Here is a 22,272-nt window from a genome sequence, read left to right as displayed (position 1 = left end):
AGTTAATTTGCCTTGGTGTAACTCTTCGTTACATGTCAATACATCTGCTTAAAGTGGTTTTGTCTTCCCGTCATTGCATTTGATTGCTTCCTCCACTAGTCTACGATGATTCTCACAGTGGTTTGCAGACAGGCATGCAGGCAGGCAGGCAGGCAGACAGACAGATGCCAGCCACCAGAGGCAAGTCAAATTGGGCCATCATGTGATAAAGAGGAAGTGTGTGTGTGTGTGTGTGCGTGTGTGCGTGCGTGCGTGTGTGCGTGCCTGCGCGCGTGCCTGCGCGCGTGTGTGTGTGAGAGATCAGTCTGGCACATGGTTTAGCAACTCAGCGTCTAGCCTGTGTGTGTGTGTGTGTGTGTGTGTGTGTGTGTGTGTGTGTGTGTGTGTGTGTGTGTGTGTGTGGTAGAGAGAGATTGTTTACACATTTCTCCATTCCCTTTTAATAGTACATGCATTTCTTAGTTTCTGATTGTTTTTATTTGACACTTGCTTTCGCAATGTAAATGTATGTTATGTTTTGTCACAAAGCTCATTTGAATTGAATTGAATTGAATTGAAGTGATTCTGACAGACATTCAGGCTCAAGCCTGTGATCTGCTTTCATAATTATGCAAAAAGAAGGTGTTGGAGGTTGAAGTGTTTAACCACTTAACCCCCAGCATCCGTATTGTGGGGAAAGCCATGAGCTGGTCTATTATCAGCGAAAGCTTTTCCCCACAATAACAGAAAACAGAAAAGATACTAGTATAGAGCCCTGTGGGACTCTGCTCAACCATATGGGGTTTGACCCATTCAATCTGGGAAAGCATCTGTGTCATTTTAGATTTCTTTTGCTATTCACACTCGAGGGGGGGGGGGGGGGCTGGAAAAAACATTTTGAGATGGAGGGGGTCTGCGGCCAAACTGCAAAGATTTGAGTAACAAATGTTTGCTTCCAAAAATATATATTCAAATATATATGTATATATAAAAAATATAAAAAAAAATAGCTGATCTACAAGAGAGTGCCGCGCTACGAGCTTGTAGATCTGCTATTTTTGAATAGCCAAAGGATTCTAAAATGACACACAGACGATTTCCCATGTGTCGTGTGTGCATCATTCTTTCCAGTGCGAAGACGTGTGTGTTCTGTTTACATGAGAAAGCCTGAATTATATCAGTTATGCTCTGTCATGCGCCGAAAATAGACGATCTACAAACTCACAACACGTTGCGTTGTTGTGAGACATGTCGACGTTACAAAATTGTCGTACGAATTGTCGTTTAAATCAGACTTCAGAACGTGGCGGCATAGCTGAAAAAATAATTTCACCCCACTTCTTTCTAGATTTCTAGAAGTAGATTCTGACTCTAATTCACCTTTACCTGTAATGTTCGGTGTGCAGCAGACAGTGAAATGAGATGTACAAACAGCAGTTCCACTAGCAAAAGTGGAAGTACCTGATTTATTATTAGCTAACTACACAGTTCATGAACCCGGCCAGTGTCTGAGGACTGGAGATGATACAGTCATGTAGTGCCGGTAATCACAGGGCCAGGGACCAGGGTAGACCTTCATATTTAGGCCAGTGGGTGCACAGATTTTTGGGAGAAACACACGCACGCACGCACGCACACAGTGCTGCAGTCTAGGTTTTTTTCAGACGGTATACCCAGCATGATCTAATATGAGAGTGACGACACTAGCATTGACTCCCATCATAAGATTGGAATGCGGAAATGCTCATTCTCAATGAGATAGTTCCAATGTTTGGAACTAATAGCCCAAAGCGGGCTTTGCGGCGAGTTCAAAACGTGTCATAACTCTCTCTCTCTATGGGTCTGGGTATAGCACAATTATTCCCTTGCGCACGGCACGTGCACATATACGTGCGCGGTCACAGAATTAATTATTGTGGTTACAGAGGGTGTAGGGGAGAGTGAGGTAATGTGAGACACAGGGTAAAGTGAGACACCCCCCTTATCACCTGACCACAACACCTGTGTGGTCATATGACCATTAGATTTTGAAGCCCCTCCCATTTCCCACTTACCATGGAGGAGAGGACCTCATTGTGCTGTAGTAAGCATGTTTTTTTCACTAAAATATGTTTTTTGCATGTAAAAGTAATTTTTTGGCCTGTCAACATAATCAGCTGTTGTGTCAAAGAAAATTGATTCAGGTAGAAAAACGTATGTCATGCATGTTGATGAACTACAAACCTATACATCCATGTGATTAATGCTAATTGAAGATTAGCCAAAATTGCTAAAAGTGGTCCTTTTCACCAAAATGTGGCTGTGGGGTAAAGTGAGACAAATGGCTTGGGGTACAGTGGGAAACTGTCTCAAAGTTAAGTTTAGTACTTAAACATAGTTTAATCTAATATTGGTTTGATAATCCAATTGGTTTGATAATCTAATATTGGTTTGATTGGTTAAAACTGGTTTGCCTCGGTTGGGGTAAAGTGAGACACCTTCCAATTGTGTAGAGCAAAATGTGCTTAATGACCAATTGCCATGATTCTGTTACTAGTCTGACATTAGTTCTGGAATGTGTGGTTGTCAAGCTAGCTGTCGGTATTCTAACTGTTAGAACATGTGTTTTTATGGTAGTTTTAAACTGAAAAAAGTAAGTGGATCAGTTTACCCCATTGATTTTTCTGGTTTGTCTCGGTTTACCCCAGACCTGGGGTAAAGTGAGACACCAAAAAACTTTTTTTTAAACAATCATATTTTCACTGCCCTTTGTCTTGAATACATTCTGATAATTTCCATTGTTAGGAAACATCCCAAATGTATGGGAAATGTGAACATTTTACTGATATATCATTTTAGCTCACCTAGAGGGGAGAAAATGTAAAAAATGTCTCACATTACCCCACTCTCCCCTACTATTTTTTCCCCCAAAGTTTGGTTTGAGTATACTGCGTATATAGCAGTGGTTCTCAAACTTTTTCATGTCAAGGACCCCCAAATTGACACTTATTAGCCCGCGGACCCCCATTTGAAAAGATATGCCAGGGACCCCCATAAGAGAAGATTTGTACGGCTCTAGCAGTGATTCTCAACCATTTTAATTTCAAGGACCCCCGGTTTGACATACATTAGGCTACGGACCCCCATTTATTGGCATTTCTATCTCTGGGACCTCAATTTGTAAAATCAATGTTAATTTAACTCTGAGAGTGTACAAATGGAACCAAATGGACCCTAACGGGTCCATTTGTACACTCTCAGAGTTACAGACCCATACGGGTCCATTTGGTTCCTATCCATCATTTAGCTGGGGACCCCCTGGAACCCCCTCAAGTACCCCTGGGGGTCCCCGGACCCCACTTTGAGAACCAATGGTATATAACTGGTAGAACACACCACTCACTGCACGAACATAATCTGTGGTGCGACTTCATACTAATGAAACGTAGCAGAAAAGGTCCAGTAGATGGCGGTGTTGGCTCATTAACTGGACAGTAGCCGTAACAGTAAAGGAACACATGAGCTGAATGAATGAGTCCAGAAATACTCTTTTGATGATGATGATGATGATGATGATGATGATGATGATGATGATGATGATTGCTCAGGGGATAAATTGAATCTTGAATTGATTGATTGATTGATTGAATGAACAGATCCTGTGTCTAGGTGAGACATGACCTTTGACCTAAATGTCTCAATAGAAGAGCAGGGAGACAAAATACAACCACCCCAATTGTATAAGTTATATTGTATTAACATACTCTACCATACAGAGTGTATAAGTTATATTGTAGCCTATACTCTACGATACAGAGTGTATAAGTTATATTGTATTAACATACTCTACCATACAGATTGTATAAGTTAGGTTGTATTATCATACTCTACTATACAGATTGGACACAATTATATTTTATTCATTAAAAGAAAGTTACATAGTGCCACTTGTACCCATCAGCACATACAGTCATTAAAACAATATCTACCTTTAACAGCTGCATCATTAAAGTGATTAACATTGAACCCATTAGTTATCGATAACTATAGTCCAATAACATTACGGTACAGTATATGATTATGCATAATGCTAATACTTTTGTACTTTGACATTTTGAATGAAGGACTTTTACTTTTAACACAGTATTTTTACACTGTGTTGTTTTTACTTTTACTTAAGGATTACTTCATCCAACAGTGGCAAAACCTTTACTGAGCCAGTAAGGAAAGTAAACTCTTCAAGAGGTGGGTGGAGCCAGGCAGGAAGGGGAAGTCCTGTATTCTGATCCACCAATCTTCACTCACACAATGCTCACCCGGTTACCCAACATGCATTTGTGCATTACTTACTTTTTGTATTTTCTTTCTTTTTTATTATCAAATGCTGTTTTCTCACTTAAGAAACAATACAATAATGTGGAAAATCAGCGTGGAATTACACCACATCCTTTTCACATTTTGTTTTCCGAGTTGACACCATGACCTACAGTACTGTCCAGATAGAGACCCATAAATAACTGTTTTTGCATATTTATAGTTGTGAAGTTGTTTGGTTCCCCATCCGCAGGGATGGGGAACCAGATACTCCACAATCAAAATCACATCAAAAAAGTAAGGAGCTTGAGTATGCACTAAGTGCAAGTCATTCAGCTGCCACTGAATGTCATGGATGTCAGTGCATGCTTAATCTTCTTCTTTTGACAATTTACCAGACTACCATTGTATTCAGTTGTTCCCAGTTCCAGAAACCCTAATCCAGGGGTGGGCAACTTTGATGATGGAGAGGGCCGCTATATTTCCACACTCACTCCAGAGGGCCACATTGCATATACCGTCGGGCAGACACCTCTTATCTCTGTATTTTAACTTTTTTCGTAAATTAATGCCTTACTTCAAGTCACACAAAAGTAGCAAAAATAGCTCAAAAAGCTCAAAACACGTTGCAGTGTGACGTGCTTTGAGCTTGTAGATCTGCTATTTTTGAATAGGAATCCTGATTTATTTGTGGCTATTTTCTAATTGGAATCCTGAAAAGTAAAAATTGTATTTAATTTCAAATGCATTTAGTTATACTTATGTTAACTTTATGAACTTAAATACAAATACATTGGACATAAAAAAGACAATAGAATTGTAATACTAGTCATCAAGCTACTAATATAGACTGAAGTAATTAAAGCGGGTCATGTTTGCATGTTTTAATTGTAACAGCTGAAATCAATAATATATCAGTATTCCGATGTTAACCTGCAGGCCGCTTTAAGTGAAGGTGGGGGCCGTATGTGGCCCCCTGGCCGCCAGTTGGTTCAAATACAGAAAAGCTTAAAAAATAGCCAAAATAACAGATGAGGTCATGTGTTTCGAAGTGATGTGTTGTGAGCTTGTAGATCAGCTATTTTTGAAAAGCCAAAGTATATATTTTCTTTTTTTTGCTGGGGACCCCCTGGAAACCCTTCTAGGACCCCTGAGGGCCCCAAACCCCACTTTAAAAACAAGTAATGTTATGCCTTAACTGTATTTTACTGTAGGGCCTATGCCCTATAATTGCCTCGATACTTCTCATCCACTTTATAACCAACTTTATTATGAGCTCTGTCTTTTAAATCATTTTACATGAATAGCTACATTCAACATCACAATATTATCTAAAGAAAAGAATCACACAGGGTTATCCAAATGTAGGTTTGTTTTTATGTAGGCTATATGTCATGTTTTGAGTTACTTTGTACGAATAACTTAAAGCAGCACTATTTCTTTAATTGAATAAATTGTAATATTGTCCAATTTGTATGGTAGACTATGTTAATACAATATAACTTGTCCAATTGGGGTGGTTGTATTTTGTCCCCCTGCTCTTCAATTGAGACATTTAGATCGTGACCTGATGGTCAAGATTCAATTTATCCCCTGAGCAAGCAGGCAGGCTCTATTAGCTCAATGGTGCGCTTGCGCAGGACACCGGGTTCAAATCTTTGGTAGAAGAGGAAAGTTACATAGGGAAGCTTTAAAAGCAACAAAAAACAGTCAAGACCCGGTTTAACATGTCCCACAAAAACATAGCCTAGTCCTGAGTCAGAGAAATTCACTTTGTTGATGTTCAGAATGATAGGAGACATACAGCCCTTCATGCATGATTTCAATCTATGACTAGTTTAACTCATTAAGACCGAGAACGCATCTGTGTCATTTTAAGATTTCTTAAATCTATTCAAAAGTAGCAGATATACAAGCTCATTGCGCAATAGTGCTTATAGTGCCGCACTATAAGCTTGTAGATCTGAAAAAATAAAAATAAAATCCTGGATAATTTGTGCAAATCTTTCAATATATATCTATGTAAATTTTTTTAACTCGATCTGTGCTTCTGGGGGTCCCTGGAACAACATGTTTTGAGATGGGGGTCTGCGGCCAAATACATATCATTTTGGGGGTCCTTGACCGCCGAAGTTGGAGCACCACTGATATAGCATCATACTGTTAGGATTTAGAAAACATTTTTAGATATGTATTTGGCCGCAGACCATCCCATCTCAAAATGTTTTGTTCCGGGGACCCCTAGAACAAAAGATTTGAGTAACAAATGTTGGCTTTAAAAAATATATATCCAAAGTTTTTCGATTTTTCAAAAAAATAGCAGATCTACAAGCTCATAGCGCGGCACTCGGTGCCGAGCTATGAGCTTGTATATCTGCTATTTTTGAATAGCCAAAGAAATCTAAAATGACACAGATGCTTTCCTGGTCTTAATGCATTAAAGTGTACTACTTTCACTTCTGAGTAGGCTACTGCTGAACCATTATCAATGAAAGAGAAAGCAAACTCTTCTAAAAGAGGCCGGGTGCCAGGCAGGAAGAGGGAGGGGCTGTTCAAACGTATCCACCAATCCTTCGAAAACAGCAGATCTACAAGCTCACAACGCGTTGTGGACGCAACGCGTCATGAGCTTGTAGATCTGTCATTGTCAGCACGCAGATCCATGACTCACACAGCTGCTGCCTCCCCCGGGTTACCCAGCATGCCTTTGTGTATTAGTTAGGTTTTCTTTTAATTTTCTTTCTTTTGTTTATGATCAAATGTCGTTTTCTCACTTAAGAAACAATATAAAAATGTGGAAAATCAGCCTGGATTTACTTTAAATCCTTTTCACATTTTGTTTTCCGAGTTGACACCATGACCTACAGTACTGTCCACATAGAGACTCATATATAGCTGTTTCTGCAGCCTTGTAGATGTGAAGTCGTGAATGGCAACTCAGCTGTAGTTGAGGCTGCAGATGGGCAACCAGACTTGACTCCATAAACAAACAAACAAACAAACAAAACTGTACACAATAAACCTTGGCAGAGGTTGTTTGTGTCGTTTTTTTTATTTATTTATTTATTTAAATTACCAGTTGTTCTCAGTTCCAGGAACCCTAGTCACTGCTATTTTTTTGTATTCATTTAAATTATTATTAGGCCTATTCTACAGGTGAACTGTAATCATTCGATGTTTCTGATCTTAATTAGGTTTGAAATGATGTATTTTTTAAATAGTTATTTCAAGTAGATTGTGTTATGGTATGAGGCCTTGTCTGTTTGAAGTTAGTCCAACATTTTGTTGCACAAAACTATAACTTGTAATTTGAAAAATCAGATTTTTCGAGAATTCGAGAGAAATCTTTTTTACACAATTGTAGATCTATAAAGTAAACTCATGTGTCGTGATGTGACGTGTTGTTAGTTTGCAGATCAGCTATTTTTGAATAGCCATGACCTACAGCGCTGTCCAGACAGAGACCCTTCTATAACTCTTCATGCATAGTGTTAGACGTGGAGTTAAGCTGTGTAAGTCGTTCAGAGGAGGCTGAATGGCTGAATGAATGAAGTTATTCTGTCTCCCTTTTGACAACTTTGATTTACCAGACTACCAATATTTTCATTGTAGCTATTCAGTGGTTCTACATTCCAGGAACACTAATCTCTCTCGGCGCTACTGCCTTAAACATGTAATAATGTTGATAGTGGGAATATACACAGGAATACCTGGAGGGAGAGGCCTTTTACGGATGGGTTCCCACATTGCAAGAACCCTGACTACTGGTAGTTTTCTTTTTTTCCCTTCTTTTTCTTTTTAGCCGCATGCGCTAGCGAGCGGCTCTGTAAACAGCAGTAGTCTTAGTCGACACCCGAGTGAAAAGTGTCGTCACCTGAGTGTCATTGGCTGTCCTGGCTGTCCATCACACTTCCCCCATTTAAAGCCCCCCTTTTAAGCCAATGGGGAGACGAAAATGTAATGGACACGTTAGTCAACGAATTAGACGAGACAAAAATGTTAGGGCGGGACGAATGGAGAAGAGATCCAATCAGAACTACTCTTTTTGAGGGACTAGATGGGAAGGGATCCAATCAGAACGATCCTCATTGTTAGGTTAGGTTGAACCACCCGGAAGCAGACCATATTAGGGGCCAGCAGCATGGACGAACACACATCACAACAAGGCAACGCACGGAGTTAAACAGCAGAGAGAGAGAGAAAGGGAGACAGCTTCAGCCAGCAGGGTTAGCCTAAATGCTAGCGTGCTTCATTAGACCTAGTTTGGCTATTAAGTTATTATTTGCCCATGTTCACACTGACTTCAATCTCAGCTATTGTTGGGAAGACCCGTGTGGTGTCACAAAATGTTGCCACCACTTATATAAAAAACATTCGAGACGCTAAGGCTAATGTTGCCAGGTTTGGCGAGAGAAACAAGCAATCCAAAAAACAAGTAATCAGGTCTATGAAAAGATTGGGGCCAAAAAAGCCTGCCCCATGCGGCTTTATTATGACTTAGGTCATTCTTGTTTTTATAATTTTATTTGCCAGGTCTCAATTAGGTCACATTGGGCCCTATTCCATGGCACCTCCGCCAGCCTAAACCCTACCCTAAACCTGTATACGGATAATGGAGCTGCGCTGCCCCAATATGTTATTCTAGCACCTGCGCTACCCGTCCCCCATTATGCCGACTCCGTTATTTGCGCGTGGGGGCGTGCCCGTGGGCGTGTTGTTGCTATATCCCCCACGTTGCCATTCTGCTAGTCTGGGAGGGTTAGCGTCGGAGCTTGGACAGCAGGGGCGCGGCCACTGCGTTGTGATTCAAATCAACAGCCAATGAAGAAAAGGGGGCGGGATCCACATGCAGTGGGTGATGCATCTAAATAGGATCGACGGGAAGCAATTTCCCCTTGAGAAATTTCGGCCGCCATTGTTGTGCACTGCTGTTTGCCTCTCGTCGGACTTTTTAGACGAGTTGCACAGCTCTCAGACCGGTAAGAGGCGTGTCCGCTCAGATTCAGAGCGTGACGTACATCCCGCCCACAAATACCAGGGCTGTGGCCCAGAAGTTCCTCGCCAGAGCTGGCGAAAACTTCTGGGAACTCAGATTACCATTCTGCAGACACACATGGGTACGGCTTTGGGAGGGGGGATAGTGGATTCTAAAAGCACCCGCCGACACTGCAATGGCTTTGTGCGTTGGACCATGAGCCGTGTTGCCAGCCTTGGCTAGAAATAAGCAACCACAGGTCTATGAAAACAAAAAGAAGCGACTATAATATATAGGCCACATGAGCACTTCAAACTAGCTTGCATAGCCCCTAAATATTTCAGCCTGGCTCGACTAATAATTGGCAAATTAGGGCCAGACCAGCCCGTCAGTCAATTTTCTAAAGAAGGCTTTTTTCTCATTAAATCTTGGTAATTCGTTAACAGGAGTCATTCTACCCTATTTCCAACAGTCTACATTTTATTTAAAAAACAGCACGGAGCAAATAGGCTATATAAATAAATACACTGGCCCTATAACCATTTTTAAAAAAAATATTCGGTTATTCTATGAAATATATTTTAAATTGAGATATTTTCGTTTTTTCCATATTGTTGTCATGTCTTAATAAAATTATGCTTTTAACAAGCAAAATAAGCAGTACAAAATATGGTTAAGTAAGATAAGTTTGGATTACTTTGTTTGATGGGAAAGAGTTGCATGCATGGAGAAATCACATCCAATGTTAATTCGTACTGCCCGCTGCCTGCTCTTGTCATTTGAAGAAATAATCCAATTTGTCTGAAGAGCCATTCTATATGTCATGTTGGTTTAAACTTTAAAGAGTACTGCGCAGTGACAGAAAACAGCTGGCTGATTGATTGATTTGGCCTACTTTTGCGCTATGGTGATTATTAGCTGCTTAGCAGCTGTGTAAGAATAGTATTAAATATTTTAAATGGCTTTCATATACTCTTGGGGATCTGAATATGACAGGTTGCTTATTGTGAACACAATACGCTACAAATGAATTAATATATGAATTTATTTGGATTAAAAAAAAACGTCGACCCGGCCCAGCTGGTGCCGACGGGCCGGGTCGGGTCCCGTTGGGTTTGGGCTAAAATCTTAAGCACTTACATTTTTTGTAAGATGATCGGATCATCTAGTGTGATTTTCACTTTGGCTGCTGTCTCGTTAAACCCATGCTGGGGGTGAATATTATATTATATATTATATATATTATATTATTATTATATCTGCACGTAAACGCTACGTTCATGTTTACTGCATTAAAGGTTCTCAATCTTTTCAGGACATCGACCCCCCAAAATAACCATATTTGAACTGGGGACCCCCCCCCCCCATTTTGTTTGACTCGGTTCCACAGATACATATTGTGAAAATAGCAGATCTACAAGCTCGCCAGGCGTTGGGAGCTCCATTGTGGTCTCGACCCCCCCCACCCCCCCCGCCCATCAGCGACTCCAGACCCCCCCACCCACCCACTCCTCCCCCACCCACCTTTGAAGCTACAGGGAAAAAACAGCTCAAGGAACCCGATTTTTTCCAGACTGAACAGATGGACACGATTTTCTCCAAAAAAGGTCTACACATCATTCACCTAAATGTGAATAGCCTCAAAAACTCCTGAAAGATGTCTGAACTAAGGGGTGCATTTCTCCATTCCGACATGTCGCCTTTCCGACGTTGACGAACCCTATACCTAACCCTAACCCTAACCCTAACCGCACGCGGAAGCCACTAGTCGGAGTGGTGAGATGTCGGAATGGAGAGTGAACACCTGAACGAAGATCCATGTTTGGAAATGGCAAGGTAGGGGTTCTCTCTTTTTCAGAGACAAAACTGGATGACTCAGTAGAAGACTCTGAAATTGAGATAATAGGCTACAATGTCATTAGGAAAGACAGAACTCTTTGTGGAGGGGGGGGTATGCATTTATGTGAGATCTGACATCATTTTCGATGTGTACCCAAAATTGGAGAACAACTCTACGGAATCGGTCTGGATAGAAATCATCTATCCTCACGCTAAACCCCTGATAATTGGCGCAATCTACAGGCCCCCAGATCGAAATGATTTTTATGATTTAATAGAAGAGCACATGGCAATCATTGGAAATTCGGAATTGATTTTAATTGGCGACTACAATACTGATGTACTTCGGAAAGACGCCGCCATATTTAAATATTTCAGAAAATTCTGTGACATGCATAGCCTCACCCAAATGATAAAAAATATCACGAGGGTAGGCCCCACTTCTCAGACCATCATTGACCTCATTTTGACATCAGACCAGTCGAGGATTCCTTTAAGTGGAGTCATTGAGTGCAGTCTAAGCGACCATAACATCATTTTCTGCACGCGTAAGATTCACAGATCTGTAGTTGACTGTCATAGCACGGTCAGCTGCAGGGCTATGAAAACTTACTCATCAGAAGCTCTCACAACAGCTCTTGAGAAAATGGATTGGTCAAATGTACTCGGTGGCTCCCCGGCTGAGGAGTCCTGGACTGGTTTCAAAACTGCTTTTGTGTCTGTTATTGATAGCCTAGCGCCCAAGAAGGTGGTGAGAGTCAGAGCCCGTACACAACCCTGGATGAAGGGAGACATCCTAAATGCCATCAAACTCAGAAACAAATTGTACTCTGAGTTTAGGAAATGCAAAAATTTGCAACTACTTGAAAGATGCAGAAATCAACGAAATGTAGTAAACAAATTGGTCAAAACTGACAAAAAGAATTTCTTAAATGAAAGCATTGAGGCAAACAAAAGCCACCCACAAAAGCTGTGGGAAGCGCTACAGAAATTGGGCTGCAACAACAAAATTCAAACCAAAACTACAAACATCTGCATTATTTCAAGTGGCATGCTCATACCGACAAGCAAGCGGTAGCGAACTGTTTTAACAGCTTTTTTACCACCATTGCAACCCAGTTGGTAAGCAAACTTCCTCAGCATTCAGGTTTGTACGGCTCTGACCACATCCATGCTTACTATGACAAACTAGGGGCTAAAAAAGACTCCTTCTCATTCAAACCAGTAAATGCTGATGATGTGCAGAAAAAACTTTTAGCCCTCCAGCCGAACAAGGCCACCGGCCTTGACAATATCCCCACCAGATTCCTCAGAGATGCAGCTACTGCTATTGCCCCCATAGTAGCCCAAATCACAAACCTATCCATCAGCCAGTGTCACGTCCCACAGGATTTCAAATTGGCAAGAGTAATCCCTCTGCATAAAAAAGGAAGCAAATTAGAACCTGGCAACTATAGGCCTGTTTCCATCCTTTGTTCCATCTCAAAGGTTGTAGAGCGATTAATTCAAGAACAAATCAACGAACGTACTGCACCCCAAATCAACAGCTACCTCAGCGAGCATAAACTGTTGTTTGAATTCCAATCGGGCTTCAGAACCTCCCATTCCACTGACACATGCCTGCTGTATTTGACCGACTACATCAAACGTGAGGTAGACGCGGGCAAATACTGCGCCATGGTTATGTTGGACCTCCAAAAAGCGTTCGACACTGTAAACCATTCAATTTTACTTGATAAACTGAGGGCGATTGGTTTTGACTGCACATCACTAAACTGGATGAGATCCTACCTGGAGGGAAGAGAACAAGTGGTTGACATCAACGGAACCATGTCCTCTTCCCTCCCGGTGAGCTGTGGGGTTCCTCAGGGCAGCATTCTAGGGCCGTTACTGTTCCTTTTATACATTAACGACATGAATGCTGCCTGTAACTGCAAATTGTTCCTGTTCGCTGATGACTCAGCACTCCTGATCTCGGGAGAGGACAAGTTGCAAGTTGAGGAGGCGCTCAGCTCCGAACTCTCAAAAATCCGTACTTGGCTTACCGATAACAAACTGTCACTACACCTTGGGAAAACTGAATCCATTCTCTTTGGGACCAAACATTCCCTCAGACAGATGGAGGTAAATGATTTCAAGGTCAAAGTCGATGACACAATTATCTCTAGCAAAGAAGAGATTACCTATTTGGGTTGTATTCTCGACAAATACCTGTCAGGTGAAAGCATGGGGACAAAGGTGGTCAAAATAGTAAACCAGAGAACCAAATTTATGGGCAGAGTTTCCTCTTTTGTCAACCCTCAGGCCCTCAGGACCCTCTCAGGGGCCCTGATTCAACCACATTTTGATTATGCTAGCACCTCCTGGTACTCCAACACCTCAGTGTCACTGAAGACTAAGCTTCAAACCTCCCAAAACAAACTGATTCGACTACTCCTCGGATTGGGGCCCATGACCCACGTTTCTCCCACCCATTTTGCCAGCCTAGGCTGGCTCAGGGTGGAAGACAGGGTTAAACAACTAAAAATGGGACTGGCCTTCAAAATTGTAAATGAAAATTTGCCCGATATGCCCCCTATTCCCGCATATCTGAGTAAATACCTCCAAAAGGTTAGTGACACCCACAGTCACAATACCAGAGGGAGCGTTAACAACAATTTGGTACCACCCACCCATAAAACAAACATGGGCAAATTCTCCTTCTACAGCACTGCCACCCAGGATTGGAATGGTCTAACCCCATCCCTCAAAAAATGCAGTTCGCTGGGCTCATTTAAAAGAGCTTTAAAAAAATCACCTTTCAGGAGGCCAAAAGAGGAGGTAGTACCATTTTCCCGTTAGACAGCCGACCCCCCCCCCTGTTCTTATATATATATATATATATATATATATATATATATATATATATATATATATATATATATAATTTTTTTGCTGTTTTATTTTTATTTTCTTTGTGTAATGATATTCAAACTGTGGTGCCACTATATATGTCTATGAATTGAATACCAAGGCCCTCATTGGAAACAAGTCCGCAAGGACTTTTATGAACGGACCTGTTAGACAAAGTATTTTAAATGTAAATGTGTTGTTTTACATTCTTTTGCCTAATAAAATATTCAATCAATCAATCAAAACCCACAGGTTGAGAACCACTGCATTAAAAGCTCCAAGCAAGTTACATCTAGTATGTTGTTGACCACGTAATGTAATGTTTTTGGTTTAGTGTTTCATTCATGCGCTGCTCGTTCGCGCCTCATTGTTTATGCTGCCCAAAATAACAGATCTGTAAGCTGTCGACACGACATGACGCAGCGCGTTGATATCTTGTCTGTTATTTTGGGTAGGTAGGCGACGCACATACGCATCGCAGCAATGTATCTGGGTTTGAGAGGCTATGATTGATGTAAACTTAAATAAAGTGTAGCTCTGTACCACAGAATACCAAATTTTGCGGGGCAACGCCTCTTGCCTAGTCCGCAATCCGTAATTAGCGGTTTGTTCAAATTTCAGGCAGAATAGAGCCCATTATGTTTTCCGAGTTGACACCGTGACCTACATGACTGTCCACATAGAGACTCATATATAACTCTTAACGCAGAGATTCAACTGTGAAGTTGTTAAGTTGTGGTCCTTGATGGCTACTCGCCCGTGGCGTATCAACGTGATAGGAGTCAAACGCAACTTTACGTCAAAAACCTCACTAAAAAGAGCTCAGAGTAAGTTTGAAAGAATATGTAAGTCATTCAGTGGAGGCTGAATGGCTTGCATATGAAAGCAAGTTCTGTGCCTTTTGACAAGTTACCAGACTACCAATATTTTCATTGTAGCTATCTATAAAGTGGTTCTAATCTCTCTCAGAGTCGGAGCTACTGCCTTGTTGTTAGCAGGAATGTACACAGGTCCAGGAGTGGAGAGTACTTTTACTGAATGGGTTCCCACATTGCAAGAACCCCGACTACCGGTAGTTTTTCATTTTTTATTCTACAGGTGAACTGTAATCATTAATGATGATGTTCCAGGTCTCAATTAGGGCTGAAATGACGTTACCCTCACACACATTTATGTTTTACCTTCAGGCAACAGTCTTACCTGGAGAAATGTACACTTCAATCCAACATAATGAAATACAACATAGCCTACGGTATTTACTCCAAGTTCGAGTGAAATATTTATTTGAACATTTATTTTATTATAATCTTTTGATTGAGCAATGAGCAATTGGCACTTAATCTGGTGTGACTTCATACTAATGAAACAGCAGCAGAAAAGGTCCAGTAGATGGCAGTGTTGGCTCATTAACTGGACAGTAGCTGTAACAGTGAAGGAACACATGAGCTGAATGAATAAGTCCAGAAATGCTCTTTTGATGATGATGATGAATAAGCCATTGGCTTTTTTTCCCCCATGTTGGTGTCCATGTGGTGTCTCCCCAGGAGCCTATTTAAACAAATGCTTACTTACTTACAAGGCAGCAACAAAGGATTAATCTCCTCTGTTGCTGTTTCTGTAACAAAGTATTTTACGGTAGTGGGTTGTTGTTGTTATTAGTTACTTCACAGATTTAGGTTATTAAAAATATATAGATCAAATAATAAATGATATATTTTATAGGATAATATACCCAGCAGCACATACAAATGTTCTCTAACAGCTGCAACATTAAAGTGATTAACATTGAACCCATTAGTTATCCCTAATTATAGTCCAATAACATTACAGTACAGTATATGATTCTGCATAATATTAATACTTTTGTACTTTTGAATGCAGGACTTATTGCAGAACGTATTTTTACACTGTGTTATTGCTACTTCATCCAACAGTGGCAAAACCTTTACTGAGGCAAAAACGAAAGTCAACTCTTCAAGAGGTGGTTGGAGCCAGGCAGGAATAGAAGGGGAAGTCCTGTAATCTTATCCACCAATCCTCACACACAATGCCTACCCGGTTACCCAACATGCATCTGTGCATTACTTACTTTTTGTATTTTCTTTCTTTTTTTTCATTATGAAATGCTGCTCTCTCACTTAAGAAACAATACAATAATGTGGAAAATCTGCCTCGAATTACACTCCATTCTTTTCAGTTTTTTCCCCCCAAGTTGGCACCATGACCTACAGTACTGTCCAGATAGAGACCTATAAATATCTGTTTCTGCAGAGTTATAGTTGTGTAGTTGTGTAGTTGTGAATGGGGACCTAGCCGTGGCAAAAGCTTTGTTGCCTAGGCTGTTGAAGGGGAACCAGATGCTCTACACATTCTCTTCAAAAAAGGGGTGCATAGTATGTTTGTGTGAATACGAAAGTCATTCAGCGGAAGCTGGATGGCTTGGATATGAGTTCAAGCTTACTGTGTATTCTTTTTGACAACATAGGCCTACTAGTTTATAATGATCTGTATTTATTGATATAGCACCCTGTCATACATAGCATTTTCATACAACTAAAAGTGCTTTGCACAAAAAAAAATAAGATTTTAGAAACACGTAGGCCTACATAAAAATACGAAAATATATTTTAAAAAAAAAGTAAGCATAAAACCAATAAAATTAGCAGGAAAAAAAGAGCAAGGGGACACATAAAAAGCTATCAAATTAGTCATAAGCAAGGCATAACAAATATTGTGTCTTGAGCTCTCTCTTAAAACATATCTACTGATTCAGCCATTCGGAAATTCACCTGCGGAGAGTTTTGCATATCAATCAAAATCAATCATAAATATGTTCATTGTATTCAGATTTATTTATAATTCCACACGTGATGTTCCAGGTGTCAATTAGGTCTGAAATTACTTTTGTTTCTTTTTTAAATTGTAAATTCAAGTAGATTTTGTTGAATTTCGGTAAAATGTGTTGTCGGATACTGATCAAGGCCAAGACACAGAAGGCAGGCTACAAACCCAATGAAGGGCATTTATTTGCAGCCTCGCTCAGAGAGCATTGTTTATACGTTTTTAAATGATAACAATAACAGGGTTCAACATAAATTCTTCCCGGGTTCGGGGGGGTCCATGCATCATAATATCAGCATTATTTTACATCTCTCCACAGGTTGACTATGAGGTAAAAAAAGAAACAGTCTTTTAGTTCTACATTTCACGAGCAATTAACATTGTGAGGGAAATAGTGGAGTATTCGCTTATCGCCTGCGCACCCGTCTGTTCACCAGGAGAGACAGTTCTAGACTGAGACAGAGTGGCTGCTTTGGTGCCACACCTAGCCGGTCTTTGCAGGTGCGCTCAGTTTGGGCTGATTCATGAGGGTGATTGGTAGGTAACGCCCCTCTATGACGCAGCCCAGGCTGCAACAGCCTGGGCTGCGTCATAGAGGGGCGTTACCTACCAATGACTGCTGACTGTAGGGCCTCTCTCTGTCTGTTTCTCCATGGTGCGGTGCCTACCTGTCAGGCGGTCTCCTAGCGATACTCCACAGTGTATAATGTACTAACACATTTATATTGTAACTTCAGCAACATTCTTATCTGGAGCAATTTACACTGCAACATAATGAAATATAAAACATAGTGCTTTTACTCAAGTGGTCAGCTAAGTTCAAGTTTACTTCTTCCACCACATTTCAGAGAGATTCCGATGTATTATTATTCTACTCCCCTATTTGTTACTTTACAGATTTAGGTTATTCCTACAAATGGGTGAATTTTAATTAATATATCCAGTAACACTGTGTGTGTCAAAATGATCTCTATCTTTACCAGCTGCACAATAATAAAGTCCAATAACATGATAGTATATGATTCTGAAATGGGCATTCTGCATAATGACAATACTTTTGTACTTTTGAATGCAGAACTTTTACTTGTAAACGTCAAAATTGCTTTATTGAAATGAAGACATTTCCTCCCTTAAAATAAGAAATGTTCACAATGTTCGCAACTCACCTGTAGTTGAGGCTGCAGATGGGAAACCAGACTTGACTCCATAAACAAACAAACAAACAAAACTGTACACAATAAACCTTGGCGGAGGTTGTTTGTGTCGTTTTGTTTTATTTAAAAAAAAAAACGTACCAGTTGTTCTCAGTTCCAGGAACCCTAGTCACTGCTAGTTTTTGTTGTATTCATTTATTTATTTAAATTATTATTAGGCCTATTCTACAGGTGAACTGTGATCATTCTATGTTTCTGACCTCAATTAGGCATGAACTTATATATGTTTTAAATAGTTCTTTCAAGTAGGTTTTGTTATGGTATGAGGCCTTGTCTGTTTGAAGGTAGTCCAACATTTTTGTTGCACAAAACTATAACTTGTACTTGAGAATTCGAGAGAAATCTTTTTTACACAATTGTAGATCTATAAAGTAAACTCATGTGTCGTGATGTGACGTGTTGTTAGTTTGCAGATCAGCTATTTTTGAATAGCCATGACCTACAGCGCTGTCCAGACAGAGACCCTTCTATAACTCTTCATGCATAGTGTTAGACGTGGAGTTAAGCTGTGTAAGTCGTTCAGAGGAGGCTGAATGGCTGAATGAATGAAGTTCTTCTGTGTCCCTTTTGACAAATTTGATTTACCAGACTACCAATATTTTCATTGTAGCTATTCAGTAGTTCTACATTCCAGGAACACTAATCTCTCTTGGCGCTACTGCCTTAAACATGTAATAATGTTGATAGTGGGAATATACACAGGAACACCTGGAGGGAGAGGCCTTTTACGGATGGGTTCCCACATTGCAAGAACCCTGACTACTGGTAGTTTTTTTTTCCCCCTTCTTTTTTATGTTTTCCGAGTTGACACCATGACATACATGACCGTCCACATAGAGACTCATATATAACTCTTAACGCAGAGTTTCAACTGTGAAGTGGTTAAGTTGTGGTCCTTGATGGCTACTCGCCCGTGGCGTATCAGTCTGATAGGAGTCAAACGCAACTCTACGTCAAAAACCTCACTATAAAGAGCTCAGAGTAAGTTTGAAAGAATATGTAAGTCATTCAGTGGAGGCTGAATGGCTTGCATATGAAAGCAAGTTCTGTGCCTTTTGACCACTTACCAGACTACCACTATTTTCATTGTAGCTATCTATTAAGTGGTTCTAAATTTCAGGAACACCAATCTCTCTCGGAGTCGGAGCTACTGCCTTGTTGTTAGTAGGAATACACAGGTCCAGGAGCGGAGAGTACTTATACTGAATGGGTTCCCACATTGCAAGAACCCTGACTACCGGTAGTTTTACATGTTTTATTCTACAGGTGAACTGTAATCATTTGATGTTCCAGGTCTCAATTAGGGCTGAAATAACGTTACCCTCACACACTAGTTTGTATTTCAGTTTTTTCACATTTATATTTTACCTTCAGGCAACAGTCTTGGAGAAATGTACACTACAATCCAACATAATGAAATACAACATAGCCTACGGTATTTACTCCAAGTTCAAGTTAAATATTTATTTGAACATTTATTTTATTATAATCTTTTGATTGAGCAATTGGCACATAATCTGGTGTGACTTCATACTAATGAAACAGCAGCAGTGTTGGCTCATTAACTGGACAGTAGCTGTAACAGTGAAGGAACACATAAGCTGAATGAATGAGTCCAGAAATGCTCTTTTGATGATGATGATGATGATGATGATGATGAATAAGCCATTGGCTTTTTTTTACCATGTTGGTGTCCATGTGGTGTCTCCCCAGGAGTCTATTTAAACAAATGCTTACTTACTTACAAGGCAGCAACAAAGGATTAATCTCCTCTGTTGCTGTTTCTGTAACAAAGTATTTTACGGTAGTGGGTTGTTGTTATTAGTTACTTCACAGATTTAGGTTATTAAAAATATATAGATCAAATAATAAATGATATATTTTATAGGATAATATACCCAGCAGCACATACAAATGTTCTCTATCTAACAGCTGCAACATTAAAGTGATTAACATTGAAGCCATTAGTTATCCCTAATTATAGTCCAATAACATTACAGTACAGTATGATTCTGCATAATATTAATACTTTTGTACTTTTGAATGCAGGACTTATTGCAGAACGTATTTTTACACTGTGTTATTGCTACTTCATCCAACAGTGGCAAAACCTTTGCTGAGGCAAAAACGAAAGTCAACTCTTCAAGAGGTGGTTGGAGCCAGGCAGGAATAGAAGGGGAAGTCCTGTAATCTGATCCACCAATCCTCACACACAATGCCTACCCAACATGCATTTGTGTATTGCTTATTTTTTGTATTTTCTTTCTTTTTTTCATTATGAAATGCTGCTCTCTCTCACTTTAGAAACAATATAATAATGTGGAGAATCAGCCTGGATTTACACTACATCCTTTTCACGTTTTGTTTTCCGAGTTGACACCATGACCTACAGTACTGTCCAAATAGAGACCCATATATAGCTGTTGTTTCAGACTTTCAGTTGTGAAGATGTGAATGGTCACTCAGCTGTAGCTGAAGCTGCAGATGGGAAGCTAGACACAACTCCACTAACCTAACAAAAGTGCACACAACCTTGGGGGGATTGTCTGTGTCCTTTTTTTTCTCTTTTCTTTGTTTTTTACAACTTGGTTCCCAGTTCCAGGAACCCTAATCACTGCTAAAGTTTCTTTCTTTGAAAAAAAAAAAAGTTATTTCATGTAGGTTTTGTTGAATTATGGCATGAGGCCTTGTCTTTTTGGAGGTAGTCCAAAATTATTTTTGCACAAAACCATAACGTATTTTTGAGTCATTATTTCAAAAATCTGATTTTTCGAGAACTAGAGCGAAAAAACAAACAAAACATAAAGCATATCTATAAACTTATGTGCCACGATGAGATGTGTTTTGAGTTTGCAGATCAGCTATTTTGAATAGCCATGACCTACAGCACTGTCCAGATAGAGACCTTTATATAACTTTTCTCACTTAAGAAACGATATATTGATGTGGAAAATCTGCTTGGATTTACACTAAATCCTTTTCACATTTTGTTTTTGTCCAATTGACACCATGACCTACGGTACTGTCCACATAGAGATCCATTTATACCTGTTTCTGCAGACTTGTATTTGTGAAGATGTGAATGGCAACCCAGCTGTAGTTGAGGCTGCAGATGGGAAGCCAGACTTGACTCCATAAACAAACAAACAACACAACACAACAAAATGCACACAGCAAACCTTAAGGAAGGTTGTTTGTGTCATTTTTCATTTTTTCTTTCTTATTATATATATTTTTTTACAACTTACTAGTTTATCAATATTTTCATTGTATGCAGTGGTTCTCAGTTTTTTGTATTTATTTATTAAAATGACTATTAGACCTACTCTCCTGATGTTCCTGATATCAATTAGGTAGTTTTTTTTAAATTGTTATTTCAAGTAGGTTTTGTTGAATTATGGTATGAGGCCTGTCTGTTTGGCGGTAGTCCAACATGTTGTTGCACAAAACCCTAACTTGCATTTTTGAGTCATTATTTCAAAAATCAGTTTTTTCGAGAATTACAGAAAAAAAACATGAATAGCTACATTCAATGGGCCCGATTCATGAACCGTACTTACGAACAAATTTGTTCTTAGACCGACTTAAGAAGTTTTTTAAGAGATTTTGGCATTCACAAATGTGTTCTTAGCTGTGATTTGTTCTTAAGTTAAGAAGAAATCTACGCATACTAGAGAGCACTCTTAGGGTGGCCTTTAAGTTCTTAAGTGTGACATGTTTGTGCAAAAATAATGAATTCTCGAAGTTTCTTCAATTCTACAGTTGTATAATATTGGATTTAAATTACAATAATATTTTTATCATATCTTTAGAGCAAAAAAGGTTCTCAAAAGTGTGGTCTGGGGACCCCCAGGGGTCCTTGAGGGAGTTCCAGGGGGTCCACAGCAAACGAGGAACCCGGTTGAGTTGAAGCCCAAGCCCCATACCCACCCCATAACCCCCCACCCAACCCACCCTCATCCCCCCCCCCCCCACACACACACCCTCATCACCCCCCCATACCCCCACCCCCATATCCCCGACATTCGCCACACCCCCATTTTCCCGTCCCCTTCTTACCCGAAAGCCCCCCTATACCCACCCGTCACACCCATCCCCATACCCCCCACCCCCCACACAGCCCCCTACACCCCTCCTTGCACCACCATATCACCCACCACACCCCTCCTTGCACCACCATATCACCCACCACACCCCTATTTCCACCCCATTACATACCAAGCAGCTGCTACCTTAAAG

The sequence above is a fragment of the Gymnoscopelus microlampas genome, assembly GCF_963454915.1.
Source record: "Gymnoscopelus microlampas genome assembly, chromosome: 19".
Lineage (NCBI taxonomy): Eukaryota > Metazoa > Chordata > Actinopteri > Myctophiformes > Myctophidae > Gymnoscopelus > Gymnoscopelus microlampas.
Note: the sequence above shows the minus strand (reverse complement) of the source record.